Raw genomic sequence first — 18,110 nt, forward strand, 5'->3', positions numbered from 1 at the left:
TCATCAACAGTAGAAATAGGGTCTCACTGACAGAGTTGTACACCGAGGTGTTTACATAAGCAATGAATTATTACTGCTTAGATCATGTAGATCACAAGAAAGGTTAAACCAAACAACAGAAAGGAAAATATGGTTATCAGATTAAACAGAACAATGGAAAGGAAAATGTGTTTAAACACATATTTCAGGGGTATATCCTTCCCAAGGACAAGCAGAGCATGATATCCATGACAAGATATAAATAGAAAACCCTTTAGATGAGGGGAGAGAAATTTCATGACATTACCCATACAACGGTGTTTGGATAATTGATAAGGAATTTTTTTCATTGCGCTTCAAATGTTATTATTGAAACCGGAGTACCACAGGTATGCTTCGAGATAGCATTGACATGGCCGTCAAGTAATGGTCAGAATTTGGATGCACAAAGGATCCATCAAGAACAACTTATAGAATAAGTCTTACGATTTCCTCATGGAAGAATCACTAACCTTGCTAAGAAGGGAACTATAACAATAGATCCTACGGCCAGGTGTGCTAGGCATGACATCTTACTGGTTCATATAAAAGACCAGTGTTATAACTCTTGGGAATATGTTCCAACCATCATATCTGACCGAGATTCAGATCTGATTGGTGTCGGGATACCTCAGGCTCATGATGCCTGAGAAGAAAAGGTGCGACACAAATTAACGAGGTGACATCGTAAGACTCTCGGGGAACGAACTATGGCAGAGAGTTCCGAAACAAGAATTCATCATTAAGCCAAGGAGAGAATGAGGGGTGGCTGATGGTCTCAGCGACAATCCTCAAGATTTCCAAAAAGATGGATTTCCACAATTATGTGAATAAGGAGATAACATTTGTCAGATCAAATGATATAATGGTGTATGCTCGAGGAATGCATACACAATTAAGCATTGATTGAAAGGTGCACCAGAAATATGGGCTTAGGTAGCAAGATCAATGTTGGAAGGGTGATTTGATATCCAGTACACAAAGAATGTAACTATCATTCATTAACTTACAAGCAATAGGGTTCCCAAAAGTTTTGAATTCTTCACATCACAGTCCATTTGTTGGTATTCCGGTTAGGAATAACACGGGGACTAAGAAATGAAGGGAGATGGCGATAGGTATCAATTGTATCAAGAATTCTTAAGAGATGGTGAAGTTCTCACAATATTCTTGATATATAAGATGGTATTAATTCAAGGTAGGACATAAGATAAGCTGGATAGCCATGAACTCAAGGTATAACACAAAACACGAACAATTTTGTGTTGAACGGAAGGGAATAAAATGACTGATGATTAAACAAATCATTAAGGGCAAGGATGGTATTTCTCATCAAGAATTCGATTGATATCCTGGAAGGAGTCAAAATGTTGACGATGATCACGACACATTTGTCGAGAGATTTCATGAAGACGTAATCGATCAACGATGGCATCAAATCAAAGGAAGCGAAAGGTTAATGGGACCAAGGGTATGACACAATACCCAAACCAAGCTTGTTATTGAAGGTGAAACGATAAGACGAGGAAGATCGACATAAGCTTAGCTCATCGTCAAAATTTTTGCTCCGGGAAGAAGGGCCAGGTAGCACAGTTAAAATCGGCACAACAAGGATATAGCAAAGCAGGCTAGGAATGACGTGATCGAGTTCAAACTTGTAAGTAATGAAGGTTACCAAGAGTTGTTTAATCGCGGTGCAGACTCGAGTCAGTTATCGGTGTCTCCGAGTGTTTAATAACTCGGAGCCAGTGAAATATTGGAATCGGTGAGAATGTAGCACTTGATGAAGAACTCATAAGAAGTTATGCAGTTCCGTGATTATCTTGAGATACCAGTGGGTAATACTCAACAACAAATCAAAGTAGAGGTTGGACTGGTGTATTACTCTGCATAAGACAAGTGCTTAAACTTGTACGAGAAATGGTATTTAAAGGAGAACATGGTCGAAAGCATGATTGCAAAGGATCAATTCACTGATATCAGATGTTATTATACCAAAGGGAATAGTTATTATTACAAGAAGCTTCCATGATAGGATCTACATCGTGTCCATGGGCATGAACACAAAGTTCAAGGTCGACTCCCACTTCTTCAATGTATAACCTTCCATTCTCCTCTCGCTTTTCGAAGATGACATTAGTAGTCGAAAGTTTTACCTAGTAAAATACTAGACAATTATGACCCGTGAAATCTTTAGGGTCCACACAGAGTTAGGAAGGCATAGTTTTAACCCATCGGGGCATCTTATGAACTCATACCAGCAACTCCAGGAGCAAATAACTCAAGCTCAGGAGCAGAGCATGGTTGACAAAAGCAGGGGATACAATTTACCAAAGGCATTAGGTATCCGATGAAAGGCTCACAAGTTTAATGAATATGAAGGACGGTGTCAGACAAAATCCAGCAAAGGATCTGGTGGTCCACAAGGGATCTTATGTGAGCATCGGTACTCAACCAGAGGAAGAAAGAATGCAAGGAGATCAGATTATAGAAACAACTGACTAACTCAAAGCTCAAATGCAAAGGAATTATGAATTCCAAGACAAGGGATCAGAAGCAATGCTCTGATTAGGGATGGATAAGTTGAATAGCCTTAGAGGCACAATCGATGGCAATTTGATTGGTCGAGATCCAGCTCATGTTTAAAATGACGTCTGAGCCAGAAGGATGAAAAGAAGGATCTGACTAAGGATTGCGAGCATTCACAACATATTGATTCAACAGACTCATACTGATAATGACTAAGGATGCCAATAAGATTACCGGACTTATGAGGTTAATCCTAATGCAAGCAAGCAAGAATTTCAAGAGCAATAGGTTGTTGAGGATTTTCGAGGATCGAATGGTATTTCTAAGACTTTTGTGAAATACATGAATCAACTGGGGATGAGCGGATACTCGATAAGTGCAAGAAATTATCTGTAAGGGTATTCAGGTGGCAAAGAACTACAAGGCAGAAGGCACAAATTGTTCCCGGAACAACAACGAGTATTGGAGGGTATCTTGTAATAACAAGAGCAACTGGGGACTAATGTAAGATTGGCAAGTGCATGTAGTTTTCTATAGGGGTTAACGGTTGAAGGGAATTGCAAAAACAATGAGAACAAGTTCTCGGGATAACATCGGAGAGTATCTTCGGAATCCTTCGGCGCACCAAGCATCTGGAGCGAGGGGCTCTCCGGGAGGAAGTAATTACGAGAACCTAGAGTCAGAGTTACTAAAATTATTTAACCCGAATAGAAGAGAGATCAGAATCCCAGAGTATAGGTTGAGGAATAAAAGATCCTAATACCACCCAATGGCGACATGGGCTCATGGGCCGCACAGCCATGTTAGTAAAACAATTTTCACTAACTAGACTCGACTTCAGCCAAGTAGTGTGGAAGGGGGATTCCTACAGGTAGTTGGCTCTGATACCAACTTGTGACGCCCCCGATTCAATCGTACACTAATCATACATGCAAACGTGTACGATCAAGATCAGGGACTCACGGGAAGATATCCCAACACAACTCTACATATAAAATAAGTCATACAAGCATCATATTACAAGTCAGGGGCCTCGAGGGCTCGAATACAAGAGCTCGATCATAGACGAGTCAGCGGAAGCAACAATATCTGAGTAGAGACATAAGTTAAACAAGTTTGCCTTAAGAAGGCTAGCACAAACTGGGATACAAATCGAAAGAGGCGCAGGCCTCCTGCCTGGGATCCTCCTAAACTACTCCTGATCGTCGTCAGCGGCCTGCACATAGTAGTAGGCACCTCCAGAGTAGTAGGAGTCGTCGTCAACGATGGTGTCTTGCTCCTGGACTCCAACGTCTGGTCGTAGCAATCGGGTATAGGAAGGGGGAAAAGGGGGAGCAAAGCAACCGTGAGTACTCATCCAAAGTACTCGCAAGCAAGGAGCTACACTACATATGTATGCATTGGTATCAAATGGAAAAGGGGTAGCATATGTGGACTGAACTGCAGAATGCCGGAATAAGAGGGGGATAGCTAGTCCTATCGAAGACTACGCTTCTGGTAACCTCCATCTTGCAGCAGAAGAAGAGAGTATATGGTAAGTTCACCAAGTAACATCGCATAGCATAATCCTACCCGATGATCCTCCCCTCGTCGCCCTGTGAGAGAGCGATCACAAGTTGTATCTGGCACTTGGAAGGATGTGTTTTATTAAGTATCCGGTTCTAATTGTCATAAGGTCAAGGTACAACTCCAAGTCGTCCTGTTACCGAAGATCACAGCTATTCGAATAGATTAACTTCCCTGCAGGGGTGCACCACATTTCCCAACACGCTCGATCCCCTTTGTCCGGACACACTTGTCAGGGTCATGCCCGGCCTCGGAAGATCAACACGTCGCAGCCCTACCTAGGCACAACAGAGAGGTCAGCACGCTAGTCTAAATCCTATGGCAAAGGGGTTTGGGCCCATCGCCCATTGCACACCTGCACGTTGCGTACGCGGTCGGTGAGCAGACCTAGCCTCCCTTATACAAGAGCAGGCGTTCGAGTCCAACACGGCGCGCGCTGCTCAGTCGCTGATGTCACGAAGGCTTCGGCTGATACCACGATGTCGAGTGCCCATAACTATTCTCGCGTAGTTGGTTAGTGCTCATAGGCCAGTGGCCAAACTCAGATCAAATACCAAGATCTCGTTAAGCGTGTTATTTTGAAGTAACCGCGAACACCGACCAGGGCCGGGCCCACCTCTCTCCTGGGTGGTCTCAACCTGCCCTGTCGCTCCACCACAAAGTAACTGTCGGGGACCGTCAGGAACCCAGGCGCACCACTACCTGGATGGAACCACCTACCCCTTCACCCCCCATTTCTGAATCACTTGTGGGTACTCATCGAGCCGACCCGACTTTAGTCACAACATGTATCACGTGTAATATGTATAGTATATATACCCGTGGTCACCTCCCAAGTGATCACGGCCCGATATTATAGCATGGCAGACGGACACGAATGAAGGGCCACTGATGGAAAACTAGCATCATATACTAAGCAATTAGGATTGCAGGTAAAGGTAACAACAGTAGTAGCAAAGACAGGCTATGCATCAGGATAGGATTAACGGAAAGCAGTAACAAGCTACACTACTCTAATGCAAGCAGTAGAGAGAAGAATAGGCGATATCGGGTTGATCAAAGGGGGCTTGCCTGGTTGCTCTAGCAAGTAGGGGTTGTCAACAACATAGTTGATCGGGGCACCAGCAGCGGCGTCAGTCTCGTAATCTACCAGAGAGAAGAGGGGGAAGAAACAATGAATACAATGCAAACAGATGAATAACGATGCATGACATGACAATGAGCGGTGCTAGGTGTGCCCTAACGTAGTAGGAGGCGATACCGGCGAAGGGGGAAACATCCGGGAAAGTATCCCCGGTGTTTCGCGTTTTCAGACGGATGAATCGGAGGGGGAAAGTTGTGTGTTTGCTATGCTAGGGATGCGTGGCGGACGAACGGGCTGCGTATCTGGATTCGTCTCGTCGTTCTGAGCAACTTTCATGTACACAGTTTTTCCATCTGAGCTACGGTTTATTTTATATTAATTTTAAAAGATTTAAATCATTTTTAGGATTATTTAATTATTTTAAATCAACATTATCTAGAATAGTGTTGCTGAGTCATCATGACGTCAGCAGTCAACTGTGACCGTTGACTGGTCAAACTGACAGATGGGGCCCGTTTGTCATAGACTGTTTAATCGAATTAGGTTTTAATTAATTAACACTAGCTAATAAGGTTAAGTAAACATAATTAACTAAGTTAATTAATTAATCTAATTATTTATTTAATATATTTTTTATTATATATTGGTTTAATCTTTTTTTGAAGGTCAGGGAACTGGGGCCTGCATGTAAGTGGCCCAGGGGGTTTGCAGGTACTGGGCGAAACGGGCAGCAGGCGTCTGGGCGTTGCCGAACCCGGAAGAGGGCTGCGGGGCGCCGGGGGCCACGGCGCTGGCCAGGCGGCCGGAGCGGCAGCCGCCGCGGCAAGAGGAGGCACGGGGACGCGGGGCAGCGGTGGTCGGCGAGCAGGTGCAGCGGAGCGGAGCGGGGAGCAAGGGGGAGTGGAGCGGTAGCGCAGGTGAGCCGCGCGGTAGGGTGTGGAGCAGCAGCACCGGCGAGAGGGGTTGCGCGGGCGGGGAGGCCACAGCACGGGCGCTGGTGACCAGCAGGCAGGGATAGGCGGCCTCGCGCGGGTGAGCGTGGCAAGGGGTGCGCAGGGCGCGCACGACGGCGGCGGCGGCCAGAGGCGGGAGCGCGCAGACGCGGACCACAAGGACAAGGACGGCAGCAGGATTGGCGCGGGCACGGGAACAGGACCACGGCCTTCAACACGCCGAACTGGAGGCGCGGGTGTCTACGACGTCCGATTCGACGGGGAAAAGAGGGGAACGGACGGCAAAGCTCACCACGAGGGGGTGGATGGCGAGCTTGTCGAGGGTCGGGGTGGACCAGAGTGTCTGGATCGGGCGATGGCGCGCGTCAGCCGCAAATGAGGAAGAAGATGTGAGAGACGAAGACGGGGGCGTCCCGGCTCCAATCTGGTGATGTAGAAGGCGTAGCGAACGACGGTGGCCCTCCTGAGCACCGAGGCGCAGCGAGGGGAAGCCGGTGGTCATGTGAGCGACGGCGACACGCACTGGTCCTCACGGGTGAGCTCAAATCGAAGGGGGTGAGACGAGGGGGAAGAGTATGGGCGGACTAGGGTTCATGGTGGAGGTGCGGGAGCCCTTGTAGCTGTCGGCGCTATAGGGGGACGACGCCGTGTCGTCCATCCCACGGCGCATCGCGTGCGTGGGCTCGGGCATGCTGCCACAGAAGGGGAGGGAGAAGACAACAGAGATGGGGGAAGGAAGGCTGGGCTGGCCATTAGTTAGGTGGGCCAAAGAGAGCAGTACTTTAGGTCCACCTCTCTTTTCTTTCTTTAATTTTCTTTTATATCTTCTGTTTTCTATTTTGCCACTGTTTAGCATTTTAGTTTAGTACCAAATGACTTTCGTAATAAATGGAATTTAGCACCTAATTCAATCATAGTGTTTAGGGACCACCCACAAATATTCGGATTATTTTGAAAGGCTTAAATATTGGTTTATTTGAAAAGGCCAAAATAATTGTTGTTGGACCCTTTATTATTTTCCTAGGAATTTATCTGTGAGTCTAAGTCTGTTTGTTTCTACATGACAATTCCCTAGTGAATATTGGCAACATCCCCAACATTTTAGTTTTGCAATTTGAAGAAACTCTATTTTGACTTTATTTTCAATTTTGAATTTAAACTTGGTTTGGATTAAGTGAGCTTTAGCAAACTAGTTGCAATGACATGGCACCATTAACAAAGGTTTACTGTAGCTTAATTACCCAGGCGTCACAAATATAATATGAGTTCTGTGATTAATCGTTTGCTATGTCAGTATCTATACATGTTTATTAAATGTATAAGGTATAAAAGCCCTCTTTCTCTAATTTAGAATTAGAAGGAATTCCACTAACAACACAACGTAATAACTCGATTCGTTAGAACAGCTTCCATTGAGTCTCTGCACCTATCCTTTTCCTTTGTATTCTAGTTCGAGAACCCCTTGTTTTCTCAAAACACGGATTTGGCTCAGGATTTCCCTTTTTTAATTCCAGGGTTTCTCTGAATTTTGAAGTTACCACTTAGCAGGTTTCCATACCAAGGCTCAATACAATCAAGTCTGTAGCGTCTACCGATTTCGCCATATCCCCATTCCCCTCTTCTTTGAGACCAGGATTCCTTGTGTAATTTCATCCATCTCTTAGTTTTTTAATCATTGAGTTCATCACTCAATGTCTTCTAGCAGTTTAGTTCGACTCTATTTAGTTGATTTTACTCTGTTGATTTTACTCTATTTATCCTGTAGTTTAATTCAGTTTTAATTTTGATGTATTTTGTAATGTAAATACAATGAAATTAATTGTGTAAAATGAAATTTCAATAAAAATAACAAAAGGAGTCTTCATGTCCCGTTATCAAGGACCTCGTTTAAAAAAATACGCCATCTGGGAGCTTTACCAGGACTCACTAGAAAAACACCTAAATCCGGAATTAATCTTAAAAAAAATTCAATTGTGGGAAAAAGGAGCAATATCATATTCGTCTTCAAGAAAAACAAAAATTGCATTTTCATATGGTGTGACAGAATGACAATTACTTAGATATTTACATATCGCTGGAAAAGAAAAAAGGTCAACAGGCCAGGTTTTACTACAATTACTTGAAATGCGTTTGGATAATATCCTTTTTCGATTGGGTATGGCTTCAACCATTCCCGGGGCCCGCCAATTAGTCAACCATAGACATATTTTAATTAATGTTCATATAGTCAATATACCATGTTTTCGTTGCAAACCCCGAGATATTATTACTACGAAAGATAACCAAAGATAAAAAGGTCTGGTTCAAAATTATATTGCTTCATCGGACCCGGGGAAATTGCCAAAGCATTTGGCGATTGACACGTTGGAATATAAAGGACTAGTAAATAAAATCCTAGATAGGAAGTGGGTCGGTCTCAAAATAAATGAGTTGTTAGTTGTAGAATATTACTCTCATCAGACTTGAACTTAACGAAAAAAGGAAAGGTTCATAGAATTTTCTTCCCCTTCCCCTTTCCTCGAACTAAATCGCCCTAAGACCATTACCATTAATTTGTATTTTCCCATCAACTAGCTAAAATTGATTAACCCTAGGATTAGGATCCTTTTTTCTTTTTTCCTCTATGTGTATTTTACATACCACGGTAATTTGCTATAGAGAATTTCTAATTTCTATTAAATCGAAATAATATAATATAAGATATTATATTATTGGTGGAAAATATTGTTATTTGATTTGATACATTGTGATCCTTAACGTTGATGAATTAAGAAAAACGGAAAGAGAGGGATTCGAACCCTCAGTAAACAAAAGTCTACATAGCAGTTCCAATGCTACGCCTTGAACCGCTCGGCCATCTCTCCTACATAACTTATTATGGAGAATAAACTGAGTGGATGGCGAGTTTTCTTATTCCTGCAGTACAGGTACAACCGCAACCACTCGGGGGTTCCATAGTTCTATTGGAAAAATTCCTTTTGATCTAAGTGGAAGGATACATGATTTTTTACTAGAAATTGCGCTCGCTATAAAATAAAAGTTTTAATTTGGGTTTTCCCGCAACTAAAGAAAAATAAAATGGAAGAATTCTTCTTATTGCATAATAAAATAAAGAAACCTTAGAATTCCGTTTGCATAATATACGCTACACCATACTATCGAAATCAAAAATAGGGTATGAGACAATTAATAACTTTGAAAACACGAAATAGTTTAACATAAGTTGTTGTTCAGAAATAGGAAAGCAGAATGAAATCCAGTCTTAGTCAAATATTTCATATCTCTTCTTATCCATTTAAACATATGGATTTATAGTAGAGCATATGGATCAATCTATTTATAATTATAAGAATCGTATGTGTTTGTTTTTATGTTATTTTGTGAAGAAATTAAAACAATTCTATATAGAATGGGTTGGGAATTATGCCTAGATCCTATGTAAATGGAAATTTCATTGATAAGACCTCCTCAATTGTAGCCAATATTTTATTGCGAATAATTCCGACAACCTCAGGAGAAAAAAGGCATTTACTTATTATAGAGATGGTGCGATTTGACTCTTTTTTTTTGCTTTTTTAGCCCTACCTATATCTCAGTCTTACGAAAAAGAGAGGGGGTTGGCATAGAGAGAACCAAATTTGTAAACCAAACAAACCCATGCTTCGGGAAGGTGACGCGAATTAACAATTCCTTCTGTCGTGTATCCTCGATTGATGCGGCTTCAGATACTTCAATTGTAGATTTGAGTATTGAGCGAAAGGTTACACCTACAGGATATGGTATGGTATGGATTACAGGCCAATCCTACTCTATTAGTATCCGTAGGCAGCATAGGGGAGAAAAGCACTACACCTAGAAATAGGAATCAACAAGAGAAAAACTTTGTTAGAAATTACCCCTTTCCTGATCGGTATCAGGGCTGGGAAGAATGGTTGGGATAACAAACAACCATCAGGTTTGTACTTTGGATACCCCTATAACCATCAAAGATCGTTGAAGTAGCTAATTCCTCTAAATAGGAGGCGTTGAGAACAAAGAAATTATTGGAGCTATCGTTTTCCTCTAGCATTAAAAGAATTCATTGGTGTTAAGAAAAACCTCTTGTGGGAAGGTTGGCTAGAGATTTCTTGGAAAAATACCAGCCCCTTTTGGTTCATAATGAGACGGGACTAATTCTATTTTGATTCTATAGATTATTTCGCTTAGTACTATTATGTACAGAAGGGAGGAGCCGTATGAGATGAAAACCTCATGTACGGTTTTGGAACGGAGATTTTTTGAATAGAATGAACGACCGTAACGGATGTTGGCTCAATCCGAAGGAAATTATGCGGAAGCTTTGCAAAATTATTATGAAGCTACGCGACTAGAAATCGATCCCTATGATCGAAGTTATATACTCTATAACATAGGCCTTATACACACAAGCAATGGAGAGCATACAAAGGCTTTGGAATATTATTTCCGGGCACTAGAACGGGACCCCTTCTTACCGCTAGCTATTAATAATATGGCCGTGATCTGTCATTACGTGCGACTATCTCCACTATAGAAAAAAAGAGGATCAAATTTTCTAGTAAATACTAGAAAAAGGGCTTTCTACATAGGGATCGTAAAAACAACGATTTTCCCTATCAGTTGTAGGAAGGAAGGACACTTCACGAGAATCAAAAAACGAAGAAAGTATGGCCTATACTACTACTCTATGGATAAAGTTTCTCAAATTGATAGAGAAAGCACCGTAAAGATCAATTAGTGAGCGACTGGGTCGATACAACTAAAAAAAACTGCTTACTTATCCCATGATATGGGGCAAAATTTAGGAATCCGCTTATGTAATAGAGCCGATCCACTAAGGGATTAAGCAGCGGTGTAGTATCAGATCCCAAAGATAGTTCCTTTTTCTTTCTTATGGGAAAAAGTCTTTTTCAAGGATTCTATAGAGATTTCATATATCAAACCGGGATAGTTACCTTTCAGAAAATTTGAACGAAGCCTCTATATCTATCTATACTTCATTCTTCTGAAGGCGGGAAAAAACAAACTGATTATTGATAAAAAAATTAGGGTTTGAAACTTAGGTAATTTATTTCTTCTGCTTAAACCAAGAAGAAATTGGATCAATTTTTGATAAATCGAATTCAGTTAAGATAGGGGAAATTCAGATAGCAATTTCTGAGCCGTATGAGGTAGGAAACTCTCAAGTACGGTTCTAAGGGAAGGAACTTCCTATTCCGACCGAGGAGAACAGGCCATTCTACAGGGTGATTCGGAAATTGCGGAAGCTTGGTTTGATCAAGCTGCTGAATATTGGAAACAAGCTATAGCGCTTACTCCGGGAAATTATATTGAAGCACAGAACTGGTTGAAGATTACGAAGCGCTTTGAATTTGAATAAGACCATGCTCCTTCTTTTTCATAAAATGGGTGGATTGGTTGTTGATCCATTAATCTAATAAATTAGGTCGTAAGATCGAATCAAGAATTTCATTATATCCATTTCTTATACCTTCTATTTTATATGATATTTCATAAGAGTAAACCATAGGGATAGGGTCTAGAATAGAAGTAATAAAGTGAATAAAAGAGTGGGCAATCTAAATATTGCTAATATATTATGACCATCTTATTAATAATTCTAATGAGTTATCTTGGAATTTAGAATCAAATAAAAAACCCTATATTATGCTCAAGCAAAGTAGATATAGATAGGAGCTTATGCCCTCAAAAATACACTAGTTTCTGAAATTAAAAATAAAAAAGATTTTTTTTCTTACATCGAGAAATATTTGTTTTTCAAGATAAACAATGTCTGTTAGGCACCTAATCTTTATGTCATAATGACCCAAACTCTTGCCTCGGATTGACTTCAATATATAATTGCTCCAGTGAATAACTAAAAAAATAGAAGGATGGTAGATAGTAAAGAAAAGAACTAATCACAATATCTATCTTTCGAAATCTATCTTTCAAAATATATATCTTTCAAAGATTCACTAGAAAGACAGTTGGCGAATCTCTTTCTATGTCTTGTCCGGAAAGAGGAGGACTTAATGATTATTCGTTCGCCGGAACCAGAAGTAAAAATTGTTGTGGATAGGGATCCTGTAAAAACATCTTTTGAGGAATGGGCCAGACCCGGCCATTTCTCAAGAACACTAGCTAAGGGCCCTGATACTACCACTTGGATCTGGAACCTACATGCTGATGCTCACGATTTCGATAGTCATACTGGTGATTTGGAGGAGATTTCTCGAAAAGTCTTTAGTGCTCATTTCGGGCAACTTTCCATTATCTTTCTTTGGTTGAGTGGCATGTACTTTCATGGCGCCCGTTTTTCCAATTATGAAGCATGGCTAAGTGATCCTACTCACATTGGACCTAGTGCTAAGGTAGTTTGGCCTATAGTAGGGCAAGAAATATTGAATGGTGATGTAGGAGGGGGTTTCCGAGGAATCCAAATAACCTTTGGTTTTTCTCAGCTTTGGCGAGCATCTGGAATAACTAGTGAATTACAACTCTATTGTACTTCAATTGGTGCATTGATTTTTGCAACGTTAATGCTTTTTGCTGGTTGGTTCCATTATCACAAAGCCGCTCCCAAATTGGCCTGGTTCCAAGACGTAGAATCCATGTTGAATCACCACTTAGCGGGATTATTAGGACTTGTGTCTCTTTCTTGGGCGGGGCACCAAATTCATGTATCTTTACCAATTAACCAATTTCTTGACGCTGGGATGGATCCTAAAGAGATACCACTTCCTCATGAATTTATCTTGAATCGGGACCTTTTGGCTCAACTTTATCCTAGTTTTGCCGAAGGAGCAACCCCTTTTTTCACTTGAAATTGGTCCAAATACGCAGAATCTCTGACTTTTCGCGGAGGACTAGATCCAGTAACCGGTGGTGTCTGGCTGACCGATATTGCGCACCATCATTTAGCTATTACTATTCTTTTCCTAATCGCATGTCATATGTATAGGACCAATTGGGGTATTGGCCATGGACTTAAAGATATTTTGGAGGCTCACAAGGGCCCATTTACAGGACAAGGCCATAAGGGTCTTTATTAAATATTAACAATGTCATGGCATGCTCAATTATCTCTTAACCTAGCTATGCTAGGCTCTACAACCATTGTTGTAGCTCATCATATGTATTCTATGCCTCCCTATCCATACCTAGCTACTGACTATGGTACACAACTTTCCTTGTTCACAGACCACATGTGGATTGGCGGATTTCTAATAGTCGGTGCTGCTGCACATGCAGCAATTTTTATGGTAAGAGACTATGATCCAACTACTCGAGAAAACGATCTATTAGATCGCGTCCTTAGACACCGCGATGCAATCATATCCCACCTTAACTAGGTATATATATTTCTAGGTTTTCACAGTTTTGGCTTGTACATTCATAATGATACCATGAGTGCTTTAGGCCATCCACAAGATATGTTTTCGGATACTGCCATACAATTACAACCTATCTTTGCTCAATGGGTACAAAATATCCATGCTACTGCACCTGGCATAATAGCTCATGGTGCAACAACAAGTACTAGCTTAACGTGGGGAGGCGGTGAGTTAGTAGCAGTAGGTGGCAAAGTGGCTTTGTTACCTATTCCATTAGGAACCGCAGATTTTTTAGTCAACACATTCATGCATTTACCATACATGTGACTGTATTAATACTTTTGAAAGGTGTTTTATTTGCCCGGAGTTCCCGTTTGATACCCGATAAAGCAAATCTAGGTTTTCGCTTTCCTTGCGATGGGCCTGGCCGAGGGGGAACATGTCAAGTATCCGCCTGGGATCATGTTTTCTTAGGTTTATTCTGGATGTACAATGCAATTTCGGTAGTCATTTTCCATTTCAGTTGGAAAATGCAATCAAATGTTTGGGGTACTATAAGTGATCAAGGGGTGGTAACTCATATTATAGGGGGAAACTTTGCACAGAGTTCCATTACGATTAATGGGTGGCTTCGAGATTTCTTGTGGGCACAGGCATCGCAAGTCATTCAGTCTTATGGTTCTTCATTATCTGCATATGGTCTCTTTTTCTTAGGTGCTCATATTGTCTGGGCCTTCAGTTTAATGTTTTTATTCAGCGACTGTGGTTATTGGAAAGAACTCATTGAATCTATCATTTGGGCTCATAACAAACTAAAAGTTGCTCCTACTACTCAGCCTAGAGCCTTGAGCATTATACAAGGACGCGTTGTAGGAGTAACCCATTACCTTCTGGGTGGAATTGCCACGACATGGGCATTCTTCTCAGTGAGAATTATTGCAGTAGGATAGTGGCTAGGAGGATTTGAAAGGCATTATGGAATTAAGATTTCCCAGGTTTAGCCAAGGCTAAGCTCAGGACCCCACTACTCGTCGTATTTGGTTTGGTATTGCTACCGCACATGATTTCGAAAGTCATGATGATATTACTGAAGAACGTCTTTATCAGAACATTTTTGCTTCTCACTTTGGGCAATTAGCAATAATCTTTCTATGGACGTCCGGAAATCTGTTTCATGTAGCTTGGCAAGGAAATTTTGAATCATGGATACAGGATCCTTTACACGTAAGACCTATTGCTCATGCGATTTGGGATCCTCATTTTGGTCAACCCGCTGTGGAAGCCTTTACTCGAGGAGGTGCTGCTGGTCCAGTGAATATTGCTTATTCTGGAGTTTATCAGTGGTGGTATACAATAGGATTACGCACCAATGAGGATCTTTATACTGGAGCTCTTTTTCTATTATTTCTTTCTACGCTGTCCTTAATAGCGGGTTGGTTACATCTACAACCCAAATGGAAACCAAGCCTTTCGTGGTTCAAAAACGCGGAATCTCGTCTCAATCATCATTTGTCAGGACTTTTCGGGGTAAGTTCTTTGGCTTGGACAGGACATTTAGTTCATGTTGCTATTCCCGCATCCAGGGGGGAGTACGTTCGATGGAATAATTTCTTAGATGTATTACCCTATCCCCAGGGGTTGGGACCCCTTTTGACGGGTCAATGGAATCTTTATGCCCAAAACCCTGATTCGAGTAATCATTTATTTGGTACCGCTCAAGGAGCGGGAACTGCCATTCTAACTCTTCTTGGGGGATTCCATCCACAAACACAAAGTTTGTGGCTGACCGATATGGCTCACCATCATTTAGCTATTGCATTTATTTTTCTCATTGCGGTCACATGTATCGAACTAACTTCGGAATTGGGCACAGTATTAAAGATCTTTTAGAAGCGCATACTCCTCCGGGGGGTCGATTAGGGCGTGGGCATAAGGGCCTTTATGACACAATCAACAATTCGATTCATTTTCAGTTAGGTCTTGCTCTAGCTTCTTTAGGGGTTATTACTTCCTTAGTAGCTCAACATATGTACTCTTTACCTCCTTATGCATTCATAGCACAAGACTTTACTACTCAAGCTGCTTTATATACTCATCACCAATATATTGCAGGGTTCATCATGACAGGGGCTTTTGCTCATGGAGCTATTTTTTTCATTAGGGATTACAATCCGGAACAGAATGAGGATAATGTATTGGCAAGAATGTTAGACCATAAAGAAGCTATCATATCTCATTTAAGTTGGGCTAGCCTCTTTCTAGGATTCCATACCTTGGGCCTTTATGTTCATAACGACGTCATGCTTGCTTTTGGTACTCCAGAAAAGCAAATCTTGATCGAACCTATATTTGCCCAATGGATACAATCTGCTCATGGCAAGACGACATATGGGTTCGATATACTCTTATCTTCAACGAATGGCCCCGCTTTCAATGCGGGTCGAAGCCTATGGTTGCCCGGATGGTTGAATGCTGTTAATGAGAATAGTAATTCGCTTTTCTTAACAATAGGACCTGGGGATTTCTTGGTTCATCATGCTATTGCTCTAGGTTTGCATACAACTACATTGATTTTAGTAAAGGGCGCTTTAGATGCACGCGGTTCCAAATTAATGCCAGATAAAAAGGATTTTGGAAATAGTTTTCCTTGTGACGGCCAAGGGCGCGGGTACTTGTGATATTTCTGCTTGGGACGCATTTTATTTGGCAGTTTTCTGGATGTTAAATACCATTGGGTGGGTTACTTTTTATTGGCATTGGAAACATATCACATTATGGCAGGGCAACGTTTCACAATTTAATGAATCCTCCACTTATTTGATGGGATGGTTAAGAGATTACCTATGGTTAAACTCTTCACAACTTATCAATGGATATAATCCTTTTGGGATGAATAGTTTATCGGTATGGGCGTGGATGTTCTTATTTGGACATCTTGTTTGGGCTACTGGATTTATGTTCTTAATTTCCTGGCGGGGGTATTGCAGGAATTAATTGAGACTTTAGCATGGGCTCATGAACGCACACCCTTTAGCTAATTTAATTCGCTGGAGAGATAAGCCCGTGGCTCTTTCCATTGTGCAAGCAAGATTGGTTGGATTAGCTCACTTTTCCGTGGGTTATATATTCACTTATGCAGCTTTCTTGATTGCCTCAACATCAGGCAAGTTTGGTTAATTTAGTTTGTTTTTTTGTACTGTATCAGCACCTAGTTCATTACTCTTGATAGAGAGGGAGGATCTACCTTTTTAAATTTCTTTTTCTATTTATTTTTCCATCTAGGATTAGAACCGTATACTTGGCAATAATAGCAACGACACATTATGGAAAAAAAAAGTTTGATTCAGAGGGAGAAGAAGCGGCAGAAATTAGAACAGAAATATCATTTGATTCATCAATCTTTAAAAAAAGATAAGAAGCAAAGTTTCTCCCTTGAGTTTGAGTGAAAAAAATGAAAATGCGAGAAAAATTGCAATCCCTACTGCGTAATAGTGCACCTACACGCCTTCATTGATGTTGTTTTTTGACCGAAAGACCTAGAGCTAACTATCGACATTTTGGGCTATCCGGACACGTACTTCGAGAAATGGTTTATGAGTGTTTGTTACCGGGTGCAACAAGATCCAGTTGGTAAGGATAAAATACCCTTTCGTATTTGTATGGATTTGTGGAATTGATAATCATAGAGGAGCCCTCTTTACCATTCTGTATAAATGGACCATTCTATTTGTATAGATATTGGTAGAGGGGCATATCCAACCCTCTTTTATCCACTAGTTACCCATCTTTAGTTAAAGAGTATAGAGCAGTTTGGTAGCTCATAAGGCTCATAACCTTGGGGTTGCGGGTTCGATTCCCACTACCGGCTCCATACTCCTTCTTTATGATATATGCATGATATAATATATACATCATGCATTTGTATCTGGATTTTTTGATTTCCTAAAAGATTTTTGGTCTAATAGTTTTTTCTCGGAAGAAGCAAAAAAATAAAAGAAAGAATAAAATATGAAAGAAAAGCGTCCATTGTCTAATGGATAGGATAGAGGTCTTCTAAACCTTTGGTATAGGTTCAAATCCTATTGGACGCAATCTTATTTCTATCTATTCTTTAAATAACTATACTAAACTAAAAACAAAGAAATCTTTTTTGCATGATTCAAATGAAAAAGCTTTCTCAACGATTCCTATTCTACTAACAAGAGTAGACATGCAAAATTTATTTGTTACTGAAGAGAAAACCGTTCCAGCTATTCCTAAATATCTTCCTTAAAAGGATTTCCGCTTGCTCGGTGAATGTCTTGCTAGAAGATATAATTTCTTGGAATTGAGGTTTAGTATCTTTTAGATGTTTACGTAACTCATCCAGAAATTTATTTACCTGTTCAATTTCTAACGAATCAAGATTCCTCTTGTTCCGGTATAAATAGTAGCTATGTGCTCTTCCACTGGGAGAGGATTTGCCTGGGATTGTTTAAGCAATTCCCTTAATCGTCGACCCCTTGCCAATTGATTCTGACTTGTTTTATCGAGAGTAGAGGCGAATTGTGCAAAGTCTTGTAACTCTGCGAATTGCGCTAGTTCCAATTTTGATTTGCCAGCTAC

The 18,110-nt window shown here is 41.0% G+C and overlaps 2 non-coding genes and 1 pseudogene across 2 annotated transcripts; 2 read left to right on the forward strand and 1 right to left on the reverse strand.

The window, feature by feature from the left end:
- Window positions 1-8,927: 8,927 nt before the first annotated feature.
- TRNAS-GGA lies at window positions 8,928-9,014 on the reverse strand. Its single transcript has one exon. It is a non-coding gene; the product is annotated as a tRNA-Ser (tRNA).
- Window positions 9,015-14,494: 5,480 nt separating this feature from the next.
- LOC125551512 lies at window positions 14,495-16,907 on the forward strand (annotated as a pseudogene).
- A 617-nt stretch (window positions 16,908-17,524) lies between these two features.
- Window positions 17,525-17,596, forward strand: TRNAR-UCU. Its single transcript has one exon. It is a non-coding gene; the product is annotated as a tRNA-Arg (tRNA).
- Window positions 17,597-18,110: the final 514 nt, after the last annotated feature.

The sequence above is a fragment of the Triticum urartu genome, chromosome 4 (assembly GCF_003073215.2).
Source record: "Triticum urartu cultivar G1812 chromosome 4, Tu2.1, whole genome shotgun sequence".
In the NCBI taxonomy this organism is placed as follows: domain Eukaryota; kingdom Viridiplantae; phylum Streptophyta; class Magnoliopsida; order Poales; family Poaceae; genus Triticum; species Triticum urartu.